An 11198-nucleotide genomic window follows, 5' to 3' on the forward strand; every position below is an offset into this window, starting at 1 on the left:
GGCAAAGAGGGGCTGACAAGGGCAAAGGGGGCAGACAAGGGAAAAGAGGGCCGGAGAAGTGCGCAGAATACGGGACAAGGGCAAAGAGGAGCGGACAAGGGCAAAGAGGGGCAGAGAATTGCAGAGAACATGGGACAAGGGCAAAGGGGGGCGGACAAGTGCAAAGAGGTACGGAGAATACGGGACAAGGGCAAAGAGGGGCTGAGAAGGTCAAAGAGGGGCAGAGAAGGGCAAAGAGGTGCGGAGGATGGCAAAGAGGGGCACACAATGTCAAAGAGGGGCGGAAAAGGGCAAAAACGGGCGGAGAAGTGCAAAGAGGTTCGCACAATGGGAAAGAGTTCCTCTGTTTGGAAAACTTGGTCGCTTGTCCTCCGTCCGGCTGCATCGGAGTGGCAGGAAGAGCTAGAGCAGCGTGGTGGGCTCGGGCCCGTCTGGCACAGCTCAGAGGATACCGGATGCTGGGATGTCGTGTGTGGTGGCAAGAGCTACAGGGGTAGGAGGTGGTTCATTTCAAGCACGCTTACTTGGAGTACTTTGCTGTAACAGCTCCTTCCTTTTGCTCTTCCTGGTGGCTCGCTCCAGTGCCCGAGGCAGCGAGCACACTTACAGACAGGCGCCTCCTGCCTTCTTCGCACTGATGATCCCCCCCCACTGCCAGTTTCACCCTCGTCAAAACTGCAAGCGTTTGCTTCCTTTTGGCTTTAATTGCTGTTTTCACAGGTTCACGAGGCAAATCCGGTGCGCGAATAAATACCGCAGCGTAGGAGTGAAGCCAGCGACCGGCCACTGACCATGCCAAAGTCTCCCAATGTCTCAGGTGGTTGCTGGCGTGGATGGGCTTGCATGTGATCATAGGAGGGATGTCTCATTGCTCTCCGCTCTCTTGACAGGCGGAGAGGAGTGGGAGCGGTTGCTTTTGTGTGGCTGCTCAGCCTCAAACCTACACTCGGTTCCGTTCTTGTTATGCTTGATGTGCGGGTGAGGGTGAGCTCCGTCTGAGGCACGGCACACGGGCAGTGTCGTGTGGTCTCCGTGGCCTCATTTTGTGTCCAGGCATCTTGTTCTTTCGAGGCCAAACCAGGCTTTGTTCCTTTCTACCAATATCGCGTGCCTGAACTAAACCAAAATGCCTCAGCCGATCGCTGCCCCTCTCTGCCGGGCTGAGTCCCTTTCCTGCAGAGGCTTTGGTGACAGGTGCTTGCTGAACGAGCGCCGACGCGTGTGTCTGGAAGAGCTGCCTCGCCGTTGCACCTCTCGCCTCCGCGCGCGTGTTTCTCAGGCCTGTAGTCTGGGCCAAGCTCGAGTTGCGTGCAGTGACGTGGTTCCTGCCAGCCGGCGCGTTGCAGGTCTGACCCCGGCAAGAGAAGAGGCGTGCCGGGGGGAGCCATTTGTGTCTCTGGAGGAGGATAAATAGCAGGGTGCCCGGGCTGCTTTTCTACGCTGGGCTGTCATGCGGGTGTGATTTAGAACATCTTAGCGTAACAAGTTTACACGGGGTAAGGCTCGGTTTGGTTTCCTTTCTCTTTTTGACCAAGTTCGTCTAACAGAATAACTGTTAAAATGAATCACGTTCTCTATGGACTTCTCTGAAACTTGGTCCGGTGACACTGCTTTCTGTCTGGCGAGTCCTCCCGTTCCTTGCGGTTTCCTTTTGGGGGGGATGAGTGAAACCCTTGGCCGTTCTTTTGAAGGAGATTCTCTTCTCAGCTTGCTTTGGGTGGGCTGTAGAGCAGGGGCTGCGGGAGTCGGAAGGTCAGAGAAGGAAACGTGGGTGAAGGAGGAAAGCGTTTTTGTCCTGGGGCCGAGGGCCGCCTCGTCTCATTGCCCTGCTAGCGATCCTTTCTGTGCGTTCCCTCCTGCAGGTCTCTCTCCTCTGTGCGGCTTAGGAAGTGGATTCCTCTCCTCCTGCCCATGCCCAGCTGGAAGATGCGGCCTCGTCCAGACCCTCTGTCCCGGTCGCGCTGCCGCCACCTTTGCTGCGTGACTGGGAAGAGCGTGTCTGTCTCCAAGGATCCTTTGGCCTCTTCTGCCCAGGTGTGGGGAAGCCAGAGGAACCCCGTGTAAACCAGTGTTGTCCACATTAAAGCTTTTGATCGGTCGCCGACTGCCGTACGCGTTTTGCTTATTCAGTGTTGGAAATGAAGAAAGAAGGTGGTGGAGGCAGTTGGGGGCACGTGGCGATGGCGCTGCGAGCCACAGTCCGGCACGGGGAGCGCTGTGCTGCGCAGGCTCTGAGTTGGCAGCCGGCTGTACGGGGGGCCGATGGGCTCGGACAGGCTCGCTGGCGGCCGGGGGCACGTGCTGGATCGCGATGGCGTGCGGATGTTCGGCAGGCAAGTGTTCTCGCTGTCGATGCATCTGCCGCTTCCAAAGTCCCCTCGTGTCGGACTGGAATTCCGTGTCCTTTCCTGCAGCGGGTCAGTTGTTCCTTTCCAGCCTGCCCGTATGGCACAGCCACAGGGCCTCCCGTCGGAACGGCGTCCATCATCCGGAGACGGCGTGCGGGAGTGGGGAAAGCCGCGGCCTTTCCCCTGGAGGTGCCACCTCTCCCTTTCAGCCGCCGCTCGGAGGTTTCCCGGCCGCAGAGGGCTCGGAGAGCGGCCCCTCGGCACGGAGAGCGGAGCCCGCAGCCGCCGCGGTGCCCGTGAGCGCAGCCCTGCTCGCCGCGGGACCGGAGCGAAGGGGCGGCCCGGGGGAAGGCAGGCGCGGTCTGCGCTGCTGCGGAGCCCGGCAGCGGGGGAGGGTGTGCGGGCGGCGCCGCGGGAGCTGCTGCTCCAGGAGGTTCGGCGCCCGTCGGGATCGAACCCGCGACGGGAGAAAACGGTGAAAACGGGAACGATGGCAAAAAGAGCAGCCCGGGGCCGTGTGGCAACTCAGTGCTGCTGTGCCGTGGCCGCGGACGGTACTGCAGCCCTGGGCGTTGGGGGCGCCCAGGTGCCCGATCATTGACCATATAAGGGCAAACTGGGCCAAGTGCCATAAAAACGAATATTGCCATAAAGGGGCAAATTGAGTATATGAGGGGGAACTTGGCCAACTGCTGTAAAAGAGCAAATTGACCATATAGGGGCAAATTGCCATAAGAGAGAAAATTGACCATGTAAGGGAAATCTGGGCCAATTGCCATAAAAGGTCAAATTACCATATAAGGGCAAATTGAGCACATAAGTGCAAACTGGCCAAATTAACAATAAGAGGGCAAATCATCCATCAAACGGGCACAGGACACGGCACGGGCAAAGCGGGATCCAGAGGCGACCGATCAGAGTGCGGAGACACAGCCAATTGGAACACAGAGCTGGCAAAGTGGGATTGAGAATCGACCAATCAGAGCGCAGAGGCCCAGCCAATCAGAAGGCAGCGCTGTCAAGGTGGGATCGAGAAGGGACCAATCAGAGCGCGGAACGCACAGCCCTGCGATGCCCAAGGCAATGAATGGGGGGTGCCAAGTGCTGCCACGCCGTGGCCGCGGAACGGTACTGCAGCCCAGGGCTGAGGGGGACGGGACGGCCCACAGGGGTGGGGCGGGGCGCGGGGAGGGGAGCAGTGCAGAACAGAGAGGGACAACGTCCCGCGTCCCTCTTTGAAGCTCCCCGCCCCTGTCCGCGGTGCACGAGTCCCTTCGGCTCGGCCCCGCGCGGCTCGCTCAGGCTGCGTTGGGTTCTGCTCGGTGCCGGCAGGCTGCCGTTGAAACGGCCCCGCGGGCTCCATGAGGTGCGCTGCCATGCTGTACGGCACGCATGCGCACTGACTGCAAATGGGCGCCGCCATGTTGTACGGCACGCATGCGCAGTGACTGCTCATGGGCGCCGCCATGTTGTACGGCATGCATGCGCAGTGACTGCTTATGGGCGCCGCCATGTTGTACGGCACGCATGCGCAGTGACCGCTTATGGGCGCCGCCATGTTACATTGCACGCATGCGCAGTGACTGTAGATAGGCGCCGCCATGTTGTACACTACGCATGCGCATTGGCTACATTGTAGGTGTCACCATGTTGTACGGTACGCATGCGCAGTTGCTACATTATAGGCACCACCACGTCGTATGGCACGCATGCGCAGTGGATCCTCCGCTCAGACACCGCCAGCCAATCAACGCCCGTAAAGCGGTTGTAGGGCGGGCCCTGCAGCGAGCGCTCCCATTGGCCGGAATCCCTGCGCTCGGGATGAATGGGGCGGGGACTCAGTGCTGCCGCGCCGTGGCCACGGAGCGGTACTGCAGCCCGGGGCGGGGGAACGGGACGGCCCACAGGGGCAGGCGAGCCGGGAGGGGCAGGGCGGGGAGAGAGGCAAAGAGCGGCTTGCAGCCACATGGCGCCGTTCGGGACGGCTCGGCTCTGCTCTCCGCTGCCCTTCCACCCGCCGCCACTGCGGCCAACGGGGTGCGGGCTGGGGCTGGGAGAGGGACAGCGCCCCCAGGGCCCCCGTGTCCCCCCCAGGTCATGAACGGCTCGAACGGGGCCGGGCTCGGGTGAGTCAGAGGCGCCCGGAGAGGCGCGGGGGAGCGCTCTGTGGCCGGTGGTGCCGCTCCGGGCTCGCTGTCTGTGAGCCGCGGCCCTCCCGGGGCCAGCTCGGGCTCAGGGGCGGTCGGGGCCTTCGGGACAGCGTCTGCGCTCGGCGTGCGGCCCCGCAGGGGAGATCCCCGCTCGGGAGGGGGAGGAGGGAGCGGGGGAAGGGAAGGAGGGGAGAGAGGGGGAAAGCAGGGGGGTAGTATGGGGCACAATGGGAGGAGAAGGGGGGAGAGAAGGAGGTGGGGAGGAGGGGAAGAGGGGAAGGAGCAGAAAGGGAGGTTTGGAAAGCACTTTTGTGTTGTCGGTCTAGAGAGAGCGGGGGGGGTGTCGCGTTTTTGGGGTGTCGTGCGCGGTGGCGAGAGCTGCAGGGGCAGGGGGGGTTCATTTCAACCACGGTTACTTGGAGTCTTTTGCCCTAACAGCTCGTTCCTTTTGCTTTGATACAGGATTATGGGGAGGAGGGGACTGAGTGCCCGTGGGTTGAAATCAGGGGAGCCCACAAGAAGGCTGATGTTGTGATGGAGTCTGTTACAGACCAGCCAGCCGAGAAGAAGCAGCTGATGAGCTCTTCTATAAACAACTGGGGATAGTCTCAAGATTGCTCCCTCTGGTCCTCGTGGGAGACTTCAATCTTCCAGATATCTGCTGGAAGTACAATACAGCGGAGAGAAAGCAGTCTAGGAGGTTCCTGGAGTGCGTGGGAGACAACTTCCTCACACAGCTGGTGAGTGAACTGACAGGGGAAGGTGCCCTCGTGGACCTGCTGTTCATGAACAGAGAAGGCCTGTGGGGGATGTGGTAGGAGGACACCTGGGACAAAGCGATCACGAGATGATGGGGTTTTCAGTTCTAGGTGAGGTGAAGAGGGAGATTAGCACAACAGTCACATTAAACTTCCAGAGGGCAGACTTTCGACTCTTCAGGGGGCTGGGAGCTCTTCAAAAAGGAAATCCTAGCAGCTTAGCAGCAAGCCATCGCCATGCTCCAGAAAAGGAGCCGGCAGGGGAGAAAACCAGCTTGGTTGACTAGGGAGATAGTTGATAGGGAGACTTGAGAGACATCAAAAAAAAGAGGAGGGTCTGTGAGCTTTGGAAGAAGGGACAGGCATCTTGGGTGGACTACAGGGAGGAAGTGAGATCATGCAGAGGGAAAACGAGGGGGGCTTAGGCCCAACTAGAAATCAAATTGGCTAAGTCTGTGAAAGATAACAGAAAATCTTTCTATAAATACATTAACAATAAAAGGAGGACTAGGGAGAGTGTTCAGTTCCTATTGGGTGCAGAAGGGACAACAGTGACAGGGGACGAGGGCAAGGCTGAGGTACTTAATGCCTTCTTTGCCTCAGTCTTTAATAGTAAGGAAGGTTGTTCCCTCTGTGTACAAACCCAGGAATTAAAGGAGCAGAATGAGGCTCCCATGATCCAAGAGGAAGCGGTCAGAGCCTTGCTTGCCCAGCTATACACCACAGGTCTATGGGGCCGGATGGGATCCACCCAAAAGTATTAAAGGAGCCGTGGATGTGCTGGCCAAACCCCTTTCCATCATCTTCCAACAGTCCTGGCTGACTGGGGAAGTCCCACTGGACTGGAGGCTGATGTTGTGCCCATCTACAGGAAGGGTTGCAGGGAGGATCCAGGGAACTCCTGGCCTTGTCAGTCTGACCTCAGTGCTGGGAAAAGTCACGGAACAGGTGATCTTGAGTGCTATCATGAAGCACATGCAAGAAAACTGGGTGATCAGGCCCAGTCAACACGGGTTCACAAAAGGCAGGTCTTACAAAACAAACCTGATCGCCTTCTATGACAAAGTGACTCGGCTGCTGGATGAGAGAAAGGCTGTGGATGGGGTCTTCCTGGACTTCAGTAAAGCCTTTGACACACTTTCTCACAGAATTCTGCTTGAGAAACTGTCACCTCTGGCCCAGCCAGGCGCACACTCTCCTGGGTGGAAAACTGGTTGGATGGCCAGGCCCAGAGAGTGGTGGGAAATAGAGTTAACTCCAGCTGGAGGCCAGAGACAAGTGGGGTTCCCCAGGGCTCAGTGCTGGGTCCAGCCCTGTTCAATGTCTTTATCAATGACCTGGATGAAGGGGTTGAGTGCACCTTTAGCAAGTTTGTGGATGACAGTAAGCTGAGGTTGTTTAGCCTGGAGAAGAGGAGGCTGAGGGGAGACCTTATTGCTCTCTACAACTACCTGAAGGGAGATTGTGGAGAGGAGGGAGCTGGGCTCTTCTCCCAAGTGACAGGGGACAGGATGAGAGGGAATGGCCTCAAGCTCCACCAGGGGAAGTTCCAGCTGAACATCAGGATAAAATATTACACGGAAAGGGTCATTGGTCCCTGGCAGAGGCTGCCCAGGGCGGGGGTTGAGTCACCTTCCCTGCAGGTGTTTAAAGGACGGGTGGATGAGGTGCTGAGGGGCATCGTTTAGTGGTTGATGGGAATGGTTGGACTCAATAATCCAGTGGGTCCTTTCCAACCTATGGATTCTATGATTCTATGATTCTTTTTGCTTTGTCAGCAGAGACAATCTGACAGAAGTATTGATGATGAGAGAGCTCCTGTGGGATCCCGACGCCTCCTCAGGGAGAGAGGAAGAAGCGACGTGCTGGTGCCCTCCAAGCCAGCAGGATTTGGGTATGTGGCTTCCTCGGGACTCATTACTCTTTCTTAATCACTGTTGATCGTGTTGATGGCGCGAGCCGAAGCATTCTCCACTTTGGGTTAGCATGTGACGGCATCGCATTTAGTGAACGCTGGATCAAGACAACAATACTAGGGTGGCAGGGGCTTCGCCAGCCGACCCTGTGCACGCCACGCAGCATGAACATGGCACACACATGCCAGGCCCACGCCCCACACATGCAATTCACCCCCCATGCACATCGTGCTGCCCCCATGCACACACCATGCACGTGCCAGGCAAGCGCCACAACCACCCCATGAACATGCTTCGAACATGCAAGTGGCATGCCACACACCAGCCAGGCACACGCCATGCACACACCTTGCACACACAAGCAGCATACCACATACCACACGCATGTATTGCACACGCAGGCAACATGCCACGCATGCCATGCATGTGTTGTGTACATGCCACACACTCCACACACAGGCCACTGCTTCCATGCACATTCCAGGCTCATGCCACAACAGTCAAGCACATGTCACGCACACGCCTTCCACATGCAGGCAACATGCCACGCATGCCACACTCTCCCTGTGTATGTTATGTACGGGCTGTGTACATACCATACACATGTCATGGACATGCTAGCACATACCATGAAGATGATATGCCAGCCACACTGCAAGCACGCTGCACACACGAAGAGGGAAAGGAGGAGAAGGGGAGCTTTGGAAAGCGCTTTTATGTTGTTAGTGTAGAGAGTACCAGGAGGGAGGTCGCTTCTTTGATTCTCTTCTACAACCAGGCTTCTTTGCATTTAAAACCCTTCCGTGTCACAGGGTTTATAATGGTGCAACATCCGTTACGCTTGCTGCAGATCCTCTTGGTTCAGACGTTTCTCTGTTTCCAGTTACACAGAATACCTGTTCAGCCTTCTCATCTATTTTGAGGCTTAGCATCTTTTTAGACTTCTTTTTAGTGTTTGTGTTAAACTATGTCCCGTAACAGTGGTACGGAAGGGGAGTTGTTGCGTTTTTAACGGTAACTGTAGAGTTAAGGTACCTCAAGTACCTTGGGGAAATGCAGACGCACCTCTTAGAGGTCCCTCATCTTTGCAGAGCGCTGTGGAGCCTTCCCATCTCTCTCATACACTCGCAGCGGAAGAAGAGGAGGGCGCCCACGGGTGAAACGGAAGCCGTTGCCATCCAGGTGAGAGGAGAAACGTCCGCTTTGCAGCTCTGAGTGAGGGTGACGTTTGTGATGCTGACTCCTGGTTCGGGAAGCAGCTTCTGCCTCCTCCTTTGTTTGTTTCTCTGTGGATGAGGGCTCGGTGTATTGGCCCGGCTTCTGTGCCAGTGGCGTGGTCCTGTCGTTGACCACATCGTTGTTCATCGTGCGTGGGGGTGGGGGGCTTTTTCTGTTTTCTTACTTAAGCTCCGATTGTCACCTGTAACTGGACAAATGACTCTGTTAGCATCGTGATGGTATTCCGAGGTGGCGTTAAAAATTCCTTAACGTATCGTGCACGTCTCTCTTTCCTCGCAGCCCAAAAAGCCAGTCTGGAGAATGTCCTTACTGCAGAAAACCTGGCAAAAGTCTCGCAGAACTTCCCTGCTTTTTCAAAGCCCGATATTCTTCCACCTTCCATCCCGTCGTGAGGAGTAACGGTGAGTGAGCTGGCACGGCACGGGGGGAGGAGGAGGATGAACTTTATCTGCTCTCCGCTGGCTAAACGAAAGGGCTGTGGGACCATCTTCATGGCATTGTTGCCGAGCGAGGCCTCGTGTTGTTGCCCTTTAGCGTTCCTTTGCACGTGTGTACGTGTGCGCTTACGCACGAGTTGATGTTGCGTCACGGCTGTCGGGTGAAAGCCCCGGGGAAGGCGATGGCCGAGCAGAATGCGCGCAGGCCGTCCGACACTGTTCAGAAGGCGGTTGGATCCCTGACGAGCCTGCAGAGGCACCTCAGGGCCCCGCAAGTGTGGAACGTTCATGTTCACTTGGCGTGGAGACGGATGGTGGTGTAACTAAGCGGGTAGCTTCGCTGTTGGGATCTGCAGCTGGAAGCTGTTGTGGGGTCGTCCCGTGGGTCTGAATTTTTCCAGTGCGGAGGCCGTGTGCTGAGACCGCCGATCTGCTTGCTAAGCCAGAGGGTCCAGCTCTAGGGGTGGAAAGGTGACGCGGTGTTGGCCGTCCTCGCCACACGAGAGCTGGCAGCACCGGGGGCCTCCTTAGCATGAGGGTGTCTGCAGCTGAAGTGGCTTCTTTTGCCTCTCTCTGCTCGAATTGGGCAGATCTCATCCTTCAAGCGAACGCAGAAGGCTCCGTATGCTCCCAGGTCCCGTAGAAAGGGAAGTTTGGGGATTCCCCGACTGCAGTAACCCCTGCTGCTGCCTGTGGATTGTTGTGCCAAAGACACCCTTCGTGCAGGGAAGGGGCACATGGGAGATGGGTGACGTGCTTACGTAAAGAGTGTCCTGCGGGCGGTGTGTCTCCTCGGAGCCGTGTGAAAGCCGACCTCCGCTTTCTCTTCCCCTCTAGAGCAGGCAGAGGATGGGCTGCAAGGCTGAGAAAACCAGAGCGAGGCAAGCGGACAGCTAGATTCAAAGTGGGGAGAAATGCTGATGCCTGGTTAACAAAGGAGTTTCCACTGCTGAAACGGATGAGAACAGACGTCGCGAGCGTCCTTCTGCTGGGGGCCAGCAAGGGAACCGCTTCTCTGGGGAGAACTTGCACACGGCCGGGGGGTTCTGTCATGGGAGGTGACTGAAACCCGATTCCCGATCCTGGTTTTATGAAGGAGAAGAAAGGGCCGTGAGACCTGAAGGCAGGGCTCTGCTTCGAGGCAAAGGTGAGTGCCCCATGCACACGCCATACGCATTCTAGGCTCATGCTATGCTCACCCTATGCATACGCCATGCACAAGCCTTGCGTACGCCACTGCGCCCATGCACACGCTGTGCACATGCCAGGCTCATGCCACAACCACCCCATCCACATGACACACACATGTCTTGCACACACAAGCAACATGTCACTCACACCACACATACCATGTGCTTGTTATGTTTGTGCCTCGTACATGCTCACACGCACCACAGACACAGCAGCACGCTGCCCTCCCGCGGGCTGCGGCCAATGGGATGCAGGCTGGGACTGGGAGAGGGACAGCGCCCCGTGTCCCTCCCGTCCCCCTGAAACCCTCCTGTCCCTGCCCAGGGTGCCGCATGGGGCCAGGGGGAGGGCGGGGATACACAGCCTTTCCTCTTATGTCTGCTGTCTCTTTTAGTTTCTCTAAGACAGCTTTATTGGACTTGAGTTTTAGCCTCATGATTACGCATAAGATGTGGCTGAATGTGACGGGAAGACTGCTGGGAAAATGGCAAGAAGAGGATTGACAAGAAACAGTGGAACACGCCCTTTAGAGTTTGCTGCTCGTCCCGCTGCTGAGAAATGGGAGTGTCCCTGAATTTGCTACTGCATGAGACAGACTGAAGAAGTTTAATAGAAGTTCAGTTCTATCTAAATGGCAGATGGGACTGTGCTTATGTAAAGCATATTGTATGTAACTGTAACCAATACGCTTCCAGGCACTGTATCTCAGCAGCCAGAACATGGAAAGAATCTTTTAATCTGTACATTTTTTTAACAATGATAATTGATGTTTGGTGGCTTAATAACATCTATAATTTTATATAATTTCAATCAAGCCTGGCTGTCATACATTGAACTTCCAGTAAACCACCAACATTTTATACTTAGGAGTAATTTCTTATTACCCATCCTAAGTGGGATGCTATAGTTTTGTTGTTAAAAGGGTGGGTCTTGTTCAAAAACCTCTGAAGGTCCTAGTTGGGTTGGTTAAGTCTGTGCCACACCTGTGGTCAGCAATTAGGTACAGGTGAAGAGTTTGCCCCTTAAAAGGCCTCTTGATTTAGAGCTGGCTCTCCCCTGCAGCTCGAGCATTCAGTGAAGGAAGGGGCTACAGAAGCCTGACTTTCTTCCTTTCTTTGCTGGGTTTTGAAGAGTTGAGTGGTTTTCTTCGTGGTGCATT

At 56.3% G+C, this 11198-nt stretch overlaps 2 long non-coding RNA genes across 4 annotated transcripts; both read left to right on the forward strand.

Moving 5' to 3' along the window:
• The first annotated feature begins 723 nt into the window (after window positions 1–723).
• LOC138734566 (uncharacterized) lies at window positions 724–2099 on the forward strand. Its single transcript, XR_011339594.1, has 2 exons — window positions 724–817; window positions 1863–2099. It is a non-coding gene; the product is annotated as an uncharacterized lncRNA (long non-coding RNA).
• Window positions 2100–4874: 2775 nt separating this feature from the next.
• LOC138734565 (uncharacterized) lies at window positions 4875–10636 on the forward strand. Of its 3 annotated transcripts, none has more exons than XR_011339593.1 (4): window positions 4875–5238; window positions 7035–7150; window positions 8691–8812; window positions 10444–10636. It is a non-coding gene; the product is annotated as an uncharacterized lncRNA (long non-coding RNA). The 3 variants fall into 3 exon arrangements; XR_011339592.1 differs by lacking the exon at window positions 10444–10636 and adding an exon at window positions 9686–9730; XR_011339591.1 differs by lacking the exon at window positions 10444–10636 and adding an exon at window positions 9250–9316.
• Window positions 10637–11198: the final 562 nt, after the last annotated feature.

This window comes from Phaenicophaeus curvirostris, unplaced genomic scaffold (genome assembly GCF_032191515.1).
Source record: "Phaenicophaeus curvirostris isolate KB17595 unplaced genomic scaffold, BPBGC_Pcur_1.0 scaffold_105, whole genome shotgun sequence".
Taxonomy (NCBI): domain Eukaryota; kingdom Metazoa; phylum Chordata; class Aves; order Cuculiformes; family Cuculidae; genus Phaenicophaeus; species Phaenicophaeus curvirostris.